Below are 11,183 nucleotides of genomic sequence, written 5' to 3'. Positions count from 1 at the left end.
TATTGGCACTTCTAGCCATTTAAATTCTGTATGAAGTCAGTTATTTACATATTGTATGTACTATTTAGATGTATAGCATCTTCAACTTGGCTATCATCAGGTCTTGTTCTTGGAGCTACTCAATTTAAAATTGTTTTTGCATGTACCTCGTTTATTAATTTTATGTTTTTACTAGTAAGTCATTAGAGAGGAGGCACATTGGACTAGGAATTTATATCTAAGGGGATAATTATATGCCCCCATTTTAATCCATATTCCTCTACAAATAAATCTGTAAGTTTTGGAGAAAAGGTTCTGTCAGCTAGAAATGATCTCTTGCCTCTCCCATACTTCATACTTACTTAATATATATCATTTGCAAGTGTAAAACAATGTCTGTTTTTAATTTGCTATAAGGTGCTATGACACCTGTTTGACAAAAAGCAGAAAGTGTACCTTTTTCCCCCCGACAGTAGTAGAACTTCCTTCCTTTATTCACCCTATGACATGGTCTTCCTGTCTTCCTGGTGACCCTAGCCTACAATTGTACATTTGGAATGTGGGAATAGATGAAGGGAACCAAGATTGGACCAATAAATTCGGTCTTGTTAGTAGTGATAGTTCAGTACTTCCTCATAGCTGATCAGGGTATTTTCAGTCACCTAAATATGTGCCTTAACTTCCACATATACTAATATTTAATGAATAACTTGATGTTCCATAGGGCATTTTTTTCTGGAGTGATTCATTATGAAATAAACTTAGAATGTCAATTCCAAACAAGTTGCAAATTTTGTTTGTACAATTAAGCTAGCTAAGTGACCACAGGTTTTTTTTTTTTTTAATTATTGCCAAATTATGGTCACTGATACAAGACCAATTTTAAACCCAATTGACTAGTCTGAAACCAAATGGCAGCAATCAGACACTGGGGAATCTGGCATCTTGTGATAGCTCCTTAGGAAACTATGTTCAGTAAAGCCACAAAATTGTTTTATCTCCAAGAACATTGATTCAGCTATGTCTGAAATGACTTGCTTCCTACACATGAAGCGTTTTCAAACAAAATTCCTACAGACTGAAATAGAGGTACATAAAAAGCTATATATAGAAGTACCTAAAGCTGCTTCAAAAAAAATGTGCCAAACATGAAATTTTATTGATTAGAAGTGAAAACACCTATTAGGTGTATAGTTATCTGGGGGGGGGGGAGAGGGGCTGTCCATCTATAAATGTCAATTCCCAATTTCTTAAAAAGTAAAAGAAAATGCAATGGAAAAACAAAAATTATGATTGATGGGGTAAGAGGCGGATAGTGCGCAATAATGAAAAAAATCCTTGATTAAATGCAGCATTGCCATGCATCAATAGCATCATTAGCTGTTAGGCTTCAGGATTTTTAATAAGGAATCAAAGACCAAAATGAGAATGATTTAGAATCTATTATTCAGGAGGCAAGAAATTGGAATGATAATCATATCAAATGAGCCAAAAATAAGGGATTAAGAAAAGGTATTTAAAAGTGAGCAAGAATAAAATATACAAATTTAAGCCAAAGCAAGTTAATACCTCATTACAATGACTTGACATTTAAGGAAGGCACATGATTTCAAATCCAGCCCTATAAAAATGGCACTTTCATTAATAGAATCTACTAGATACTTTCTGTGGTTTCATATGAGTATGTTAGAAACGACTATTTTGATATCTAAATTTGAGCAATTTTCCTATAAACAGGAACTTTGTCAAGTGGCACAGGGCAGACAAGTGAAGACATAATGACATTTTTCTACTAAAAATCCTAAGTGATGACATATCTGGCTGCCCACCTGTATTTACCTACCTGCCTCTTTATCCGTTCAAATAGCTTCCATCTCTATGCTGTGATGTATGCCCATGCACCAAGAGAAATGCCCCAGACCCTAAAATCTCCTAATGTCTTTGAGAGTGGATGCATTTGCCGAAACTCTCTGTGGATCTGTGATGTGTGAGGCCATAATGTTTTGTTCCTGCGCAGTACACAGGAAGTAAATCAAACACTTCAAGTGCTGGACATTAATAATGCCCCCATCCTCAAAGGAGGACCCAGTCTTAATGGAAAGATTATTCTCCAAACCTCATCAGCAGTGCCAGCCTCAAGGTGACTCACTCTCCCACCTGAACCTGCGGCAATTTCTTCCTTCACTGCTCTTGCCAGACATTAGCTGTTGCCATCCTCCACAAAGGGACATTAATAGTCCTGAAGGAAATATGCTGTTTCTGTTCGTGCTTCCTTGTCCCCTCCCTTGTTGCTCATTAACTTATATCTGCCCTCTAGGAATATAACTGGTAATCATCTAAGGTGAGGTAGAAAACTCTTGCAACTTCACAGATAAAAAAATAGAGGGAAAAGATTTTTAAAAAGTAAATTATTAAAGCCAAGATAACTCATTATTCATGAACCAGAGATCAGCTACTTCAAACGTCCTTAATGTTACTGATTGTCAATGTCATTTATTAATACATTCAAATTCATCCTGGACTCAAACCCAATTACAAATTCCACTCTTTCACCTCTGAAAATGTATATTCTATTGACAGAAAACATATACGAGGTTCACAGAGATGACAAAACATTTTGAGATAACACACAAACTGCTTGTCCTCTGCATAGTTCAGCAAGCTGCCCTTTTAGCACTTAAACAAGAGAAAATCTTTCTTTGTTTCCTGCAGGGAATATTGGCCAAATTCGAGTGTCTAATACATCCAAACAAATAAAGATTTGCCTGGAATTGAAGATCCAGTTCCGGAAAGCTAAACTCTTTAAGTGCCTTTCAGGGTTACTTACGGAGTTAGGACTAAGCTCTCTGAGTACACAGAGCCGGGGAAACAAAGCCCTGTGCAGGGAGGAAGCTGAGGTATACAAGTCCTACCCTCCCCATCCACTCCTTTGTACCCACGTTTCTATGCCTTGAGGCTATGAGTCACACTTGCAAAATACTGTGTAGGAATTTTTTACTTTCTCTGTTAACCGGTAAAGAACATTTGGACAAGTTGAACAGAAAACAACTTTTCTAACTCCTGTGTTAGTTTAGTTACAGGGTTCAGTGCTCCCTTTTGAAAAAGCCTAATTTGACACACACCCCCAGTCATGACACGCCATGCCTCAATTTAAAGTTCCTTTCATATACTGAAAAGATGATGCTGTGAGATATTCAGATGCCTATTGTCTGAGCTGTAATGAGCATGATTCAGCTAAGGTTTGCAAAGGACTTTGATGGTCTTGGAGGAAGGATGTGGAAGTGCACTGTACCAGGCTCTTAGGCAGCCTGGATCTTCTGTGAAGAGACTCTCAGATACTTCAGGACTGTGGTAATGTTAAGCTTTAGAAGGCAAGGAAAGTGCCCCCCACCAAATGCTCCCCGCCTCCCCAAGTGGGGCAAGGAACAGAATTTCTTGATGACTAGAACAGCTTTTTCAGAGTTTCTAATAATCCAGTTCACAGAAATGCTATTAGTTCTAAAAATTTTCCCATTAGGGAGAACTGATAATGCTGTCCTGCTCCTTACTAATGCACCTATATATTTTTCAGATTTTCCCTATTGTTACATTTCTCTAATGAGGACAGATCTCTTTTTTAAACTTGACAACAAGATACACTTCAGATTAATGACTGAGCAGGAGGGCTGATGCTTATTTTATGATGTCTTATGTTGCAGAATAGACTTTATATTCGTAACATATAGCATAAGTGGCCTAATTCCTTGCTACTCAACTTTTGGTCTTCAGATCAACATCAGCGGCGCTACCCAGGCCCTACTCTAGACCTACTGAATCCTATCCTGCCTTTTCACAAGTTCTCCAGGTAAGGTGTCTGCTCAGTGACTGGTGAAAGCATTGGTAGTTCACCAGCTCAAGAGGATTGAGAGACTTTGAGAACCAGAGCAAAAGATCAGGTCATAAAATATTCAAACAACACTTCAAAACTTGAATGTTTTGATGGAGAGGATTTTGAAAACCAGCATATTCCCACCCAGCAATTCTATTCCCAAAGATCTTTTCTAAGCTTCAATTCTCCTTTCTTCTCAATCATCAAAACTGTTCTGGTACTGCCATGCCTAGAAAAAAAAAAATACGTAATTGCCAAACACTTCTTAAAATTAAATTACATATGTCTCCTAAATAGACTCTATGTGTGTTTCACTTTTGAGCATGTTCTAAGGATTTGTTTTCCTTCTGAGATTTAATGAAAAGAATCTAATAGTATGTTAACTCATCCTTGAACCTTAACTCTATAGTATTGTCACCTAGAATGAAACTGCCTACTGGGCTTTCTTCTTGAAGTCCTGTACCTTATCTCTGCACTCATAGCAACCCTGTCTAACTTTTGGGCAAGTCCACAAGAACCTATAAAGGGGCCCTACCCTCTTCCTCTTACAGTGGCACCTAGATCGATCTCTCTCATTCCCTCTTTCTCTCCCCACCCCACTTCCCCAGTTCTCTCCGTCTCTAAATCAAATGTTCAGTTCAGATTATCTTCGGTCTGAGACGTCTTTAGCTCTCAAATAAGATCTTCCATTCTCTACTTTGTTGTTTATCTCCACACCCTATACTTGTTAAAAACAAAACAACAATAACAAAACCATTCTCCTGAGCCTTGAGCCATGCTTAGCTCAGAACCCCACTCCCTTTGTTGTTTCCCATCTCAGATTCCTCAAGCTCAGGAAAACAATTCAAGGGGATGCCTGGGTGGCTCGGTGGTAGAGCATCTGCCTTCAGCTCAGGGTGTGATCCCAGAGTCCTGGGATCAAGTCCCACATTGAGTCCCACATCGGGCTCCCTGCATGAGCCTGCTTCTCCCTCTGCCTATGTCTCTGCCTCTCTCTGTGTCTCTCATGAATAAATAAATAAAATCTTAAAAAAAAAAATCTAATTCTAACACTTATTCTCAGGGTTCTCTCAGTTTCTATGCCGATGTCTAAAAAGTCAAACTGAACATACTCTAGGGTTTAGAGCTCCCTAGACTGCCAACTCCACCCTCAGCTTCCAGCAGCTCCCTCCTTTGGGGCCCAAATCATTCACTCCACTAATCCATCAGCCAGTGCATACATGTAGCACTAGTCACTGTTTCCAGTTTTCCTGAAAATCTCCTTTGAGAGCAAACTTGCCCCTTCTTTTTCAAATCTGACTGTTCTAGGTTACACTAAGTTTCAAGTTGGAGGATAATTAAGGGAAGTTGTAAGAGAGGAAGTATTTAGTATCTTTTCTTCGGAGAACTATTCCAAGATCTATGGTCCTTTAATGGACTCCAATGAGATTCCATTTATCAAAAGTTAGATTATAACTGAAACTTCCTAAGAGGCACATGGCAAAACTGTTTGGCCAAGACTTATTTAACAGCTGCTTTATTTCCTCATCACTTTCTTGGGTGAAATTAGGTTATAGATTTACCAGATGTTTGATTTCTCAAACCAAAACTAATGAGCAAGCCTCATTTTCCACAATGAAGCTTTTTCTCAGTGGTCACTTTTTTTTTTTGATAAATATGTGTCACTGAGGTTCTTGTGGGAGAAGTGAAGGATCTGATAAACCCCATCAGAATTTGGTGCTGTATTTTTAAAGGCCCTAGACCTTAGGAAGTTTTTTTTTTTTTTTCTTTCTACCTGGAGACGATAAACTCCTGTGATCCAGTGAGACATGGGAATAGGAAGATGGTGAGGACTCTTTGCCTCCAAGAGTAAGAAGAATAAATGTGTTCCTATCATTAAAACATTGATCTAACCACAAATAAGGTTGGCAAATAAGGATTGTACTCCAGATTAGAGACCTAAGCAATATTAGTGGTAGAAATTCAGTGTCCTTTAAGGCCTGTGTCTCCTAAGAGATATTTGGATCATGGTCTTCAGCCAAAGAGACTGAGCATCATGAGATACCTAGGGAAGTACTGGCAAATAATGTTGAGCTCTTCTCAATAATTTCTTCAAGTATAGGTCAGATAGGTAGGTCTTCTGGACCACAGTCTTAGTGTCAGATAGGAAGATAACCTGCTATATTAAATCTAGAAGAGGTCTTTTCTTGATCAAAGGAGAATATATACATATACCCTGATCAAAAACTTAAAGACCTTCTCAGAAAGGTCAGGATTAGTTAGAAAAGCATATCAAAGAGGAGATGTCATACAGGATCTGCTTCAATCTCTTAAAGTTCACTTACCCTGTCCATACTAGAAAAAAGCACCCAATCTTCTATGTGGAGCCTTACAAAATAATGAAAATCTTTGTTCCAAGATTTTTCTTCCAACACTGGCTTTCTCATTCCACATGAACCATGGCTTTTACATTTCTTGCCCTACCTAACCTAAAGAAGGTTTGCCTTTTATCCTTTTTGGTGGCAGGCTTCCAGGTATGTATATCCAGCTTTAGAATCTAGCCCTCATGAGAGACTTCAGATGGGAGGACCAATTTTAAGAAACTGCCATCTGCCTTTGGAATGTGCCTGAGCACATCATAACCTTCCATGCAGCAAACCTGAGGGTATGCTGGTTCTGATGTGCACAGGAGAAAAGAACACAAGCTGAGCGGCAAAGGTAGGTTTCTAAACCTAAATGTGGGAGGAGTATCTCTGAGTCTAGTTAATTCTCCTCATAAACTGTGTCTCATCTCTCTCTTCTATTTTTGATACCTATTATCACTGGAATCCAGATCCTCCTCCATCAGCCAGCGCTTGAAATGTTACAATGACATCCTTAGCAGTTCATTTCTTACTCCAGAATCTAACATTAGGAGATTTGTCCTATGCCACATATGGGATTAACATAGTACCCACCTAACTAACTCAAGTATAAACTGTACTTCATTGTGTTTCTATTCATTTTCAGTCTGGCTGATTTAAAATGGATTAAAATGTTTTTGATGGAAAAATTCTATCTTATTTTTTCTAAAATAGTCAAATACACCATGATAAAAGTTTACTGAATTATCATCCAAATCTCTTTGTTCCCTGAAAGGCATATTCAGAAGTTATAAAGGAAGGAAATTACAGCTCTTGTGAGTCACAGTAGCTCTCTAATATACATACAGTATAGGAAATGTATGATTATTAACATCATGTCACATCACAATCAAAAAGAGCTTAAGTGGACAAGATGTGGAGGATAACAAGCTTCTATGTATTTGGTGTTCTCTGTTCTCCTCTGATCCCTCTGTAGATGCACAAAAGTTTCCCTTTCTAGTTTAAGTAAACATCTTTGCGAATTAAGGGGCATACCTTTAAATCTTTAATGTGAAGAGATGACTGGTTCATCTGATTTCTTCATACCCATAACTGATACCTCTCTGAAGAGCACTCAAGATGTTCTGGGCTGAAATAATTACCTAGTCTACCACTAGGTAAGATAGATGTCCATATTTACATCTATCATTTTTCTTTTAATAAAACTCATGTTTCCCCCTCTATCCTTCATCTTGTTAGCTCAGGCATATATTCGATTTATTGTGGGTGCTTTTTATGGTTCCTCTGTTTTAATATACTGTCCCAAAATTATAAAAAATATGATTTGGCGTTAGTTTTCTTTGAAAAAGTTACACTACTTGGGAATATATTGGGATGAATCAGGCCCTTATGAGTTTGCCTGGATTCTATTCCTGAAATAAAATGAATTCAAAGGTTCCATTCCTAATTACAAATACAATGTTGAAATGCAAGCCACATGTAAGTTCAGACATGCTAAGTGATTTCTCTCAGGCCCTATTGCTCTTACAAAGGAAATATCTTTCCTGATATATCCAATCACCAATTAGGGACATGATCAGAGTTCTATTCACTTCAACACTTAATTCAGGGAGTGTTGCTTCAGGAATTCTAATTGCATCCATAAATTCTTCATTTATTTAATAAATGTGTATTAGGCACTTATCAGTATGTCTGGCAGTTGAAGGTGTATATATATATATGAGTTCAGTCTTACTTTTTCGAACCAGTCTCTCCACCCTCTATAAAAGGAGGAGATGTAATAGGATCTCTTCTTGATTGGGCAATGATTGAATATATAATTGAGAAACTTTCTAAAGGCAATTTGGGTACACCCATCCACACCCATTTGAGAAGCCCTGTTCTATATCTTTTCTGTTGGAAATCTCATTTACTTACAGGACTTCAAATAACTTGAATAGGCAAATAACCCTAACATCCATACATTTACTACAGTTTTAGAAAACCTGGTTTTCTCCCCTGAACTCCAAAAACTTCTGCTTCTGGATTGTCTCATTCAAGTGCTTCCTCACATAAAACTTCTTCAAAACCAAACTCTCAGTCTGTCCTGTATTTGAACTTGCCCTCAAGTTTATTTCATTAGATATTGCTGTATATATAGCCACTGATAATGGAAACTTAAAAGCATTCCTGTCTCCTCCCTCTTCTTATCTTAGAACTACTTACCTGTCTCACAGTCTACACTGTGTCTCTAAGCTGACCCTGATTTCCATCTTCACTGGTACTTCCTACAGACTAGATCTTCATCAACTGGTATTTAAACAATTGTCCCGTGTCCTATAGAAATTGCATCCTTGGTACTATTCTTCTATTATCATTCTAATACAAAAGTCAGATAGTTAGTTTCACTCTCTTAAAAAACTTTGAAGGCATCTTCATTAGTTTCCAGATTAGCTGAAAATATATTAAAGGATATAACCCTCCATACATTCTAACTTCATTTCGTAATCTGCTTTCTCTCTCCCATGAACTTGAAGCACATACAATTTCTTTGATTTCAAGAAACATTTCCCTTCTAGTGTCTCTGCATATTTGAAGCTGCTCCATTTAGTAGGGCGATTTGGACTTGAAATGCAGCTTAACTTTAACCTTATATTCACAACATATAAATTGAGAATAGCAATAGCTATCTTGCAGATTTGTTGGAGGATTATTAAATGAGATGTTTATGAAGCCCTGAAAACATATCCTAGTATAAAATTCATGTTCAATAAGTGGTAACTATTTAATGCTGTTTGTTTGTATCTGACAGTTTTAATTTAGCATTATATTGTGAATATTTCTCCATGCCATCAAATAGTCTTTGAAAATATGATTATAAACTGCTGCATAGTAATAAATCACATGGATATACCTTAATTTATTTTACCAAATGCCTATTGGTGAACATTTATATTGTCTTCAACTCCTTACACTTATAAATAACATTGTAATAAATATCACAATGCATAAATCTTTGACACATACCTCCAAATATTTTCCCAGGACAAATTACTAGAAGTGGAACATTTTAAGGCTCTAAAAACTTGTTGCCAAATTACTCTCCAGGGAGGTACCAATTAATATTCCCAGTAGCAGTATAAGAGAGTTGTTTTCTTTCCTTTTTTTTTTTTTTTTAAGATTTTATTTACTTATTTGAGAGAGACAGAACACTAGCAGCAAAGGGACAGGCAGAGGAAGAGGGAGAAGCTGACTCCCAGGTAAACAGGGAGCTTGACATGGGGCTCAATCCCAGGACTCTGGGATCATGACCTGAGCTGACAGTAGACAGTCAACCGATGGAGCCACTCTCCTGTACCTTTCCAAATGTACATATTCTTTCTCTCTAGCCCTCTTTTCTTTACAGTGTAATAATATCTTGTTTGTTTTTGTTACAACCACTAAACAGTTCTCCATCTTTAACCCATCAGGCTTTTTTAATAACAGAGACAGAAGGCCATTTGCCTTCAAGAATCTTGGGATTAATGTCTCTGACTCTGGTCTTATGGGAGTAGACTCTGTACATTTCAAGTATCATCCAAAAGGGTTGTCTTTATTTAACCATGTCTTAGATAAACAAATCACCTCTACTTCCCTAACAATTCCCAATTACCAAGCAACAACAACAACAACAACAACAACAACAACAAACATCCCATATTGGAGTATTTTGTGATTCTCTGACATTCATCTCTCCTATCCTGACCTCAGAATATGAAAATCCATATCCCATGATAAATGACAGGGTAATAATTAAGGGTTATGGAAAGGATAAGAGTACTTAACATCAAAAGTTTCTAGCTCAGTCAAGATATAAAAATATATTTATAAAATCACTAGTATAAATGGTCCTTACCCAGGATCAAGAGATCAGTTAAACACCAGAAATTACATAAATCTAACTTATCAACTAGTGAAAGAAGAAATAAAGGCAAAATTATTTTATAAACTATTTGCTAGCTAAGAAAATGCAGGATGATATAATAGGATTATGTTTATTTCATAAGCATTGTCTCCCCAGGGTCAGGCATATTACAATCACTCAAAAGTACATTGAATGAAAGAGTGAAGGGGAAAAATATTCAACCAGGTTTGACTCTAAACTACTTTCACTTAGGCAAGGAGTCTTAGAATAGCTCTCAAAATTCTGATTAAACTTCCTCTCAACTGGTTTAATTTGCATTTATTGGATTGACAGTAGATAAACAGGGTTTTAATTTCACTATTAGCCATTTGTCTTCTTTTGTGATATATAGCATTATATTTGCTTATATTATGACATATGTTACATGTATCCTTTGAGCCAGGAAGTCTGCCTGTGGCAACCTAACTTAAGGAAATAAACATAGAATGTTAGAAATAAAAAGTGTTAAAATATTCCAGTGTTTTTAAATAAAAAGGAAAAAAGGTCCATATATCCAGACATACGAATTATATACACTATAGCACAACCACATGTAAGAGTACTATTTCAAACATTAAAATTGATGACCTAAAAGAATAAGCAAAACAAACGGACAACAAAAAAAGACAAAAGAACAGATTCTTCAAATACAGAGAACAAAATGATAGTTGCCAAAGGAAAGGTGGGTAAGAAGATAGGTAGGTAAATTGGACTAAGAATACACTTACCTTGATGAGCACTGAGTAATGCATTGAATTGTTGAATCTTTATATCATACATATGAAACTAATATAACACTGATGGCTAATTATAACTTGAATAAAAAAGAGAAAAGAATAGTCACACAGAATCTATAGCATATAGATAAGTGAAAACGTTAGGTCACATGACTATGTCTGGCATGATGCTTTATCTACGTGTTCTCATTTGAACCTATCAACCATTCTCATCAGACCTGTGAAGGCTACTAATCACCTCTGTGTTGTAAAATCCAGTGTTTAGCATGCAGTTCTGCTCTTACTTGAACTATGAGCATCACTTGACCCAGGTGACTATACCCTCTTCCTTGAAA

This window comes from Canis aureus, chromosome 9, assembly GCF_053574225.1.
Source record: "Canis aureus isolate CA01 chromosome 9, VMU_Caureus_v.1.0, whole genome shotgun sequence".
Taxonomy (NCBI): domain Eukaryota; kingdom Metazoa; phylum Chordata; class Mammalia; order Carnivora; family Canidae; genus Canis; species Canis aureus.
This window is presented reverse-complemented; position numbering follows the sequence as displayed.